Here is an 8,451-nt window from a genome sequence, read left to right on the forward strand (position 1 = left end):
CATTCAGAGAATTTGATGGGTGCTATTATGCCTGCTTCAAACATTCTTTTCACTTCCTTTTCAATCAAAGGGAGAAGCATAGGATTGATTCTCCTCAGTTTCTGTTTGAAGGGCTTTTGGTTTGGTTTTAAAGGAATGGTGTGTTGGATTACTGAGGTGTCATAGGACTTCAAGTCCTCATAACTCCAAGCAAATACATCTTGGAATTCTTTAAACAAATCAACATATTTGGGCTTTTGATCTGGTGGCAAAGATTGAGATAGTTTGATCATTTTGGGCTTGTCTGCTGTCCCAATGTTGTGTTCTTCTATAGCAACGTTTAAGGGTTGTATTTTTGGTTTTTTGGGCACATCATTTGCATCAAACATATCTTCTAACAGAGTGAGTCCAACAGGGAGAAAGTTATCCTTTAGATCAACGATCTCGGCCTCTGTTTCTGCTATTTCCTCAAAATGCATATGTTTCAGCTCTTGTATGTTTGCATTGTCAAAAAAAGTTGGGTTTAGCATTTGTTTGGCTGTTACAGCTGTTATAGCCTTCTGATTTTCATTTGTTTGCTGATGTTCATCTGTCATAGCATCCATGTCAATGTTAATATTTGAAAACTCATGCTCAAGAGTGAGGAAATTGTTAATCTGGGCATCATTTTCGAACACTTACCAATCCTTAACATTATTTGGGATAGCAGGCCTATGTTTTATCTCAGCAGTAAAATGGTGATTTGGCTCAAAGGGAAGCTTGCAAGTACTAGCAAAAGTGGCTAGGCTGTGTGCATGAATGATATGATCTCTTGAAATCTTTGCAAGCTTAGATTCAATGAATGTATTGAGTATATTAGTAGCAGCAGTCCTATAGGCCCTCATTCTATTGTCATTGGTAACAAAGTTGCCTTTCATTTGTTGTATTACTAGGTCGGAGTCACCTAGAATAGACACTTTTACAACTCCTAGAGCTTTGAGCAGTTTGAGGCCTAAAAGGAGAGCCTCATACTCTGCCATGTTATTGGTGCATTTGAAATTTAGTTTGTAGGCATGGCCTTCTGCATGATTGTTATGTGTATTGTGAATCCAGACACCTGCCCCTGCTCCTAACTTGTTAACGGAGCCATCAAACTCTAAATACCATGTGATTTCTTGCTTGTGGTTAGTATCAAGAGTTTCAGTCACTTTAGGATTGGGCAGATTTGAAATTTTTGTTTGGGGAGGTTCTTCTTGTATGCTGGTTGCCTTGATTGTTTTGACAGTTCCATCAGTATGGGAAACCGATTCTTCATTGATGTGTGTGTCTAGTTCTAAAGCCAACGGATTATCATCAGTGGGAGGATTTGTTTTATCATTAAATAAAATAAAAGAATCCATATCAGAATGGATTGAGTGAATAGGAAAATTTTGGGGCTTGTCCTCACTAGTTACCACATACTTCATCAATGTTTCTCTATATAGTCTCTTTGGTTGCCCGAAGACAGATATAGTGGCATAAGAGAGGTCTAATAGGAGGGATCCTTGGAGTTTTGCTCCCCAAGATCTTGACAATAGCATGCCATACTTTGGTGGAATGTCAGCAACCACCACATCCATGAGGATTGTCTTGTTGGGATATTGGACTAAGGAGACACACAAGTCTTTGATGAGGCCTAAACACTTGACTTGACTTGAGTCAAAGGAGAATAGATCTTTGTAGGGTCTTGTAGCATCAAGGTTCAGCTTTTCCATTACAGCTTTGGGCATAAGATTGTGTGAGGCGCCTGAGTCAAACATAGCATTGTGCAAGACTTTGTCATGTATGTGCAAACTGACATAAAAGGGTAAGACAGATCCATATGTTGATTTTCCATTAACTTCTGGACTGAACAACAGTTCAGGGGTATCATCTAGAACATTCACATCATCCTTGACCTCTGGCATTTGAAGTGATCTTTGAATTTGTTGCCTATACACATCATGTTTGGCAAGTTCAGATAAAGGGATGGATATCTTCAGTTTACCTATTTCTGCCTCTAAGTTAAATGGTTTCTCCAATGGAGTCTTTGTGTTGGCAGTAGCAGATTTCTCTTTTTTAAGTGTATTCTCTGTGTTTTCCTCTTGATTATCAGAGTTGTGGTGAATGATATCTTGCGGTACTTCTGTTTTTGGAAGGCTTTTAGGAATGCTGTTCAAATCTTCTTTTAAGGAAAAAGGTGGCAGAGGCTGATCATTAGAGGGCTGCATACTCGTGACATCCTCTACAGTCACTTGATGCGGGTTTGGGACAGTTATATCAGCAGTTTCTATGAGGGCAACCTTATCTTTGATCTTCTTCAGCTGCTTGGTATCATTTGGTTTAATCTTTTTGGGCACATCTATGGTTCTTGTCCTCAGCTTATATTGTTTGTGGACCTCATACACAGAAGTATCATAGCCTTGTTTAAAATCAAAAGACTCACCAGATTTAGTTTGAAATTGATTAAATTCATGCTCATCTTGGTCTTGTTGAGTTAGGAAAATTTGTTGCTCAGCCTTGGAATCCACCAAGTTCATGTGAGTATCCTCTGTGGGATCACTAGATGTAGATGCTTTAGCATAATTTTCATGAAAAGGGGGCCTTACATCATGGTCTGGGCTAGACCTACCAGCATTTGTGTTCTGAGTTTTCCTGAAATTTGGGTTCCTTATGGTATTAGGTTGTTGTCCATCCCATGATGATTTCTTCTCAACACTCTCTACTCTTTCTCCCAGCTTGTGCATGCCACTGATAATAACATCCAGCTTTTGATCTAAGGCTGAGGGTTCCTCTTTAAAGGTGGTTCTTCTCTTAGTTATAGCTCTGTTTCTTTTGGCAATTAGATTTGCCTCTACGCTAACAACAACATTTTGCATGTCTACAAGGGTTTGAGGGGCTCTTTCCCTTAACTGATAAGCCATGTCAGTATCAAAACCATCAGGGAATTTATACAAAGCAAGATCAGGTGGAGGTCTTAAGTTTTGTGGTATTGCATTATAAACATTATTGAATCTTGCACAATAGTCCAAGACAGACTCTTGAGGGCCTCTTTTGATGGTGTCATATTTAGATAATATGTGCAAGGGGTCTTTCTTTTTCTCCCATCTGTTGATAAATGACTGGTATAAGGCTTGTGGGTCTGCTATGGAATTGGCTGTGAGTGCTCTAAACCAAGTCCTGACGTCACTTGTCAAACTTTGGACGAAGATCTTCATTCTCACGCTATCGTCATCTATCTTGTAGTTCTCAAAATAGTCTTGCATTTTCTTGGTATGCTGAAGGGCTGTGCAAGAACTAGTTCTGTAAAAATATGTGATTTTAGTTTGGTAATCCTGAGGCATAGCCCCAGGATTTGCAGGTAATTGCAAGGGTGCATATCTGTTAGCCATGTTTACAGGGATAAGTGGAACAACAGGAACAGCTGGAACAACTGTAACAACAGTGGTGGTGGGAGTATGTGCAGTGAATGGAGGTGTGGAAGGAGTGCTTTGAGAGGTGGATGATAAAAAAGGGGAAGTGGGGCTTGACCAAAATAGAACTTTGACCGGGGTTGGAACACAGCTTGGCTGAACTGTTTCATGGCTAAAATCGACAAAATCTTCTCTTTGCTCTAGCTTCCTGAGGTTCCTTGGGATTAAATTCAGATTTTCAAAAGTAGCTGGGGGGTTTGGGTCTGGATTTGACCTTGTATAACGTGAATTCCTTTTGGGAGCTAGATTCTGAACTTGTTTTGGTATTTTCTGTTAATGTTTTTAGAATTAGCATGGGACTAATCAAATTTAGGAATAGCTAAACTAGCATGAAGATTGACTGAAGTAGCTTTTATTTACTCCTGTAAATGCAAAGCAAGAACAATTTCAAAGGCTTCCTGGCTGACATTCAAGCTTCATTTGTAGTTTTAAGGAATATGCAGCAATTGGAAAATTCATTGTTTGTCCCCAGCGGAGTCGCCATTATGTTATCACTCAGGTTGTCCCTTGGCTCCTTAAGGGATACGACTGAGGTAACCACAAACCAATCTTTCGACTGCAGGTCCTAGCCTACCCGCAACCAGAGAGGGCTCTCTCTTTATGATTTAGCTTTGTTGATGATGATTTTAGGCTAGTTATTGGGTTCAAGGAGTTTTGTTTTGATTTTGGTGGGAAGGATGATGCTTTCAAGTAGAGAGGCAGGGATAGCATGAAAGTTTTAGAACCATTGGGCATGGAGTCAAGGAGTAGGACTGCTGGTGCGTTTTCTTGGTCACAAGAAAGGAATATGGAGCAAGCTAGCTGCACATGAAACAATGATTTAAGCTTAAAAGGATGGAATGAGGGCTAAGGAACGAGAGGCAATTGAGAATCTCTCGTTCAGCTTAATAGAGGGAAGGTGAATGAGCTCTATCTAGGAGCAGTGAAGAATCCCTAGATAACTATCAAACATGAGTGAATTAGGGGAAATATGAGCCACAGGGAATTCATATTCATTACTAATCCAGATGAAAACATAAAGAAACAACAGAAATTGAGCATAGAGGGCAATTAAACCAAGTCTAAACTATTCATTCTTTCTGCTATTTTAGATGGTGATACAGGTATGATAAAAACATATATGAAATTGAAACAGAGATAGGAAGCACTTATTGAGTCATGTTGCAGCACAAGAATTCTGTATTCATCTTTCAACCATTAAACACACAGCCATTAAACACACAGCAAACAACCATTCCTCCAAGCTTTTGAGCAGTCTTTGATTAAGTAAAACATTCAGTATACAGAGCGAGTCTCTCTTGGAGCTATGCAACCAACCAACCCTTAAACAGTGAATTAGGGTGGTTTTATAAGTAAAATATCTACAAAATCAGATCTCAGATAGATCTCCTGTAATAAGTGTCTTTAACCTAACATATGTCTTGAAATAAATGCGAGAAATATCTTCGAGTTACGCTGGGGCAGCTGTATCAAAAATAAATAATGCGTTGTCTTTATGGCTCTGTGCTGATAACTTAGCCATAACTGTGCTTTGGGTTTTGATCCATGCTCTTGAGTGGTTTTGAGGTGCATTAACTGTGATGGGAGAGCCTTGATAGAGCTCCACCGCTTTCTTTGAATTTGCGGGAGGTCATTCAATGTTCACCTGCATTGGGAATAAAGATTTTCATTAAAAACATTCAACTGATACTCTTTGCCGCTTCCTTTGATACACTTTCACTGAACCTGGGCTCTTTAATGTATTCTGAATGCTTTAAACTGTCCCATCAACCTTTTATGGCTGTAGTTCGGCCCTCTGTTTCCTTTAGAAACTGTCTTTGTCCCTTTTTGAATCCTGCGCGAAGAAATTCATGTCATTTTGCGACTTTCAGGCCTGCTGGTGGCCGAGCCATGAAAGGGCTTTCCATCTTGGCCTATTTCCCTTAGCGATGCGCGTTTAGCGCTAAGCGCTAATCGCGCATCAAAAACTGCCTCAGATCTTCATTCCGGGCTCTCGTTGCTGCGATTTGCGCCCTTCACGCCTTTTTGACGATGACGTCAGCATGACATCAGCGGTGGGTCCCAGTATGGTGGTGACATGGCAGGGTGACGTCAGCGGTGGGTCCCAGTACGACGGTGACGTGGTAGGGTGATGTCAGCAGTACCGTCGGGTGACGTGGCGGTACGATAGATGCGATGACGTAGTAGTACGGTGGCAGTGATGTGGCAATGACGTGGCAGGGACACGGTGGCATGGAGGTGACGCAGGTTGATGACATCATGGAGGAGACGTGGCAGGGTGACGTGGCGGTACGGTAGAGGCGATGACGTAGTAGTACGGTGGCAGTGATGTGGCAATGACGTGGCATGGACACGGTGGCATGGAGGTGACGCAGGTTGATGACGTCATGGAGGAGACATGGCGGTGATGTCACATAGGGGAGGGCGGTATCTGGTTTCAGGCGCACCACTTTTGTGCAGAAGCGGTTTCAGAGGAGGGGGCTCTGCCATAGCTGGGAGGGCGACGCGTGGCGGGAGTACGACGGGAAAACTGCTCATCTCCCAGGCGCTAACCCTCGGCATGTCGAGGCACTAGAAGACCTTCCCACCGTAGATCTTGGGCGCGCCAGATTGGACGGTCGGCGGCACGATCAAAGCGGCGGAAGGATAGGTACGGGGCCCACGATGCCTTTTATTTAATTGTTTTAATCCGGCGGGGGGGGGAACTTTAGGAAAGTGGGTTTTTGGGTTGTATACAAGCGGGGTTAAATATTTACAAGGGTGGAAAATGAGTTTTATAGTGTTGGGATTTAAAGGGGAATGATTATTAGTGTGACCAGATGTTAGACTAAGTCCAGGTTAGGACACGGAAGGGTTAGTAGGAGCCCCAGATGGACTACTATTTCCCAGACTTGATAAATATGGCTATAGTGCCAAAGGGAGGGGGATATATAATATTTTTGGGATTTTATATATTTTTTGTACAATAGGGGATAAGGAAATGATATAGGGAGCTAGATAATAGAGTTAAGAGTTAATATGAATTTGTGAGGTGAAGTGTGGGGGGGGGGGGGGGGGTGGGGCGCTAAGTTTGTGAGCTGAAACTTAGACATAGGGAGTGAATGAACTGCGGAGACATGATTTTTACTCAAGAAATGTGGCTTCTTTTTAGTGAAGAAAGTGAAAGCTTGACTTAGTGCTTTATAAAAATGAGTGATAACAGGACTGGTTGGGCAGATCCCAAGGTCCTCAAGGGGATGTTAGTGAGTGATTTGGGGAATGAGAAGAGGGGGGAGTTAGACAGGCCTCGCTTGAGCTCCTACAAAGGGGAATTGCCTTGCCCTTGTGATCTGAATAGATATAACACTTGAAAGCATGAGATGGATCACACAGCTTGATTTTGCAACCACAAAACTACTTACCCAGCCTACTTACCTAGCATTTTTTCTTCTTTTTTGCATGGGTGCACTTGGACTTGTAGAACCTAATTATCCTTTTTTCTTTTTGCTGTCCTCCTATCTAAATCTACACTTATTTCTTCCAAGGGCCCAGATTAAGCAGTTGGCTCCTTTGTTTCTCTACCTATCTACAAATCTGCCAAGATTAAACTGTTTGGACAGATAATAATTCTCTATATTCTAAAACAAGAAATCAAAACCTAGGGAAGCCAAGATTAAGTTGTTTGGACTTCCCTTAATAGAAAATTCTTCAATAATGGTTTAACTCGTCAAAATTGGGAGTAGATTAATGGCATTTAGACTGGCCACTTTCATGGCCTCTTCTGGAAATATGGAGCACTGCAGCATGCAAAGTATGACATATTTGGCATGTAAAAATGTCAATCATGAAAGATGAACACCTGTTGCAACAGGAGGCTAACATTACCTATGTCCCCTTCGGCTGGTATGTTGGATTCTCTTGTAAGAAGCTTGCAGAAACCTTTCCCTATCACAATTTTGGCTAGTTTAATTTCAATAACGTATTCCTGCAGAGCTGTTACCCAATTTTCTCTCTTTTCTCCTAATTCTTTCTACATTAGTAATTTCTTCACTGTTGGGAATGGGACTAACACTTTCATGTGATTCTAAAAGAAAAGGTCTAAAATGCTTTACAGATTTATATACAACAAATGCTTGTTTTTTTACTTTTGAATAATTCAATTCAGCACCCTAAAAATTTGAACTGAAAAAAGAGATTGGTGCTTCAATTTTCTAATTACCAATTTGTGTCAAAACAACGGCATAAGACGTTGAAGAAGAAAAGGTATATAAGATGAAATGATCGTAGAAATTCAGAGTATTTAAAGAAGGAGCATTGATAATTGCATGTTTGATTAACTCGAATGCTTGTTTTTCATGATGACCCCATTTAAAAATTAACGTCTTTCTTAATCATTTGTTGTAACGACAAAATAATTTGTGAGAAATCAGGGACAAACCTTTTGATAAAATTGATCTGTACAAACAATGATTGCATGCCTTTTTTGTTATATGGTGGAGAAATTTCTGAAATTTCTTTTATTCTATCAAGGTCAATGTAAATTCCATTTTTTGACACAATGAATCCTAAAATTTTCCCTTAGCTAAGAGCGAAAAAGACTTTTTCGGATTTAATAAAATCCCATATTTTCTACAGAGTTCAAAAATTTGTCTTAAGTCCTGCAAATGATTATCTATGTTCTTTGAATAAACAGTAATGTCATCTAGATAAACAATAGCTGTTTTATTTAACACACCTTTGAAATTTATATCCATGGCTCATTGGAAAGTGGCTCATGCGTTTATTAAACCAAATGGAACTTTTTGCTAGGCATAAGTTCTCCATTTGGTTTTGAAATTAGTCTTAAGCCTATCATCTGGGTGGACCATGATTTGATTATATAATGAGAAACCAACATGGGAAGACATAAGTTCAGAACCAACAACTGATCGTAAAATTTATTCCATAATGGGTAGCGGGAAATTATCCTTTTGATTGGCCTTATTGAGATTCCTAAAATCTATGCAAATGTGGATATCACCAT

Source organism: Pinus tabuliformis, chromosome 9 (genome assembly GCF_031772625.1).
Source record: "Pinus tabuliformis cultivar Carrire ecotype Pingquan chromosome 9, CPIR1, whole genome shotgun sequence".
Classification (NCBI taxonomy): Eukaryota; Viridiplantae; Streptophyta; class Pinopsida; order Pinales; family Pinaceae; genus Pinus; species Pinus tabuliformis.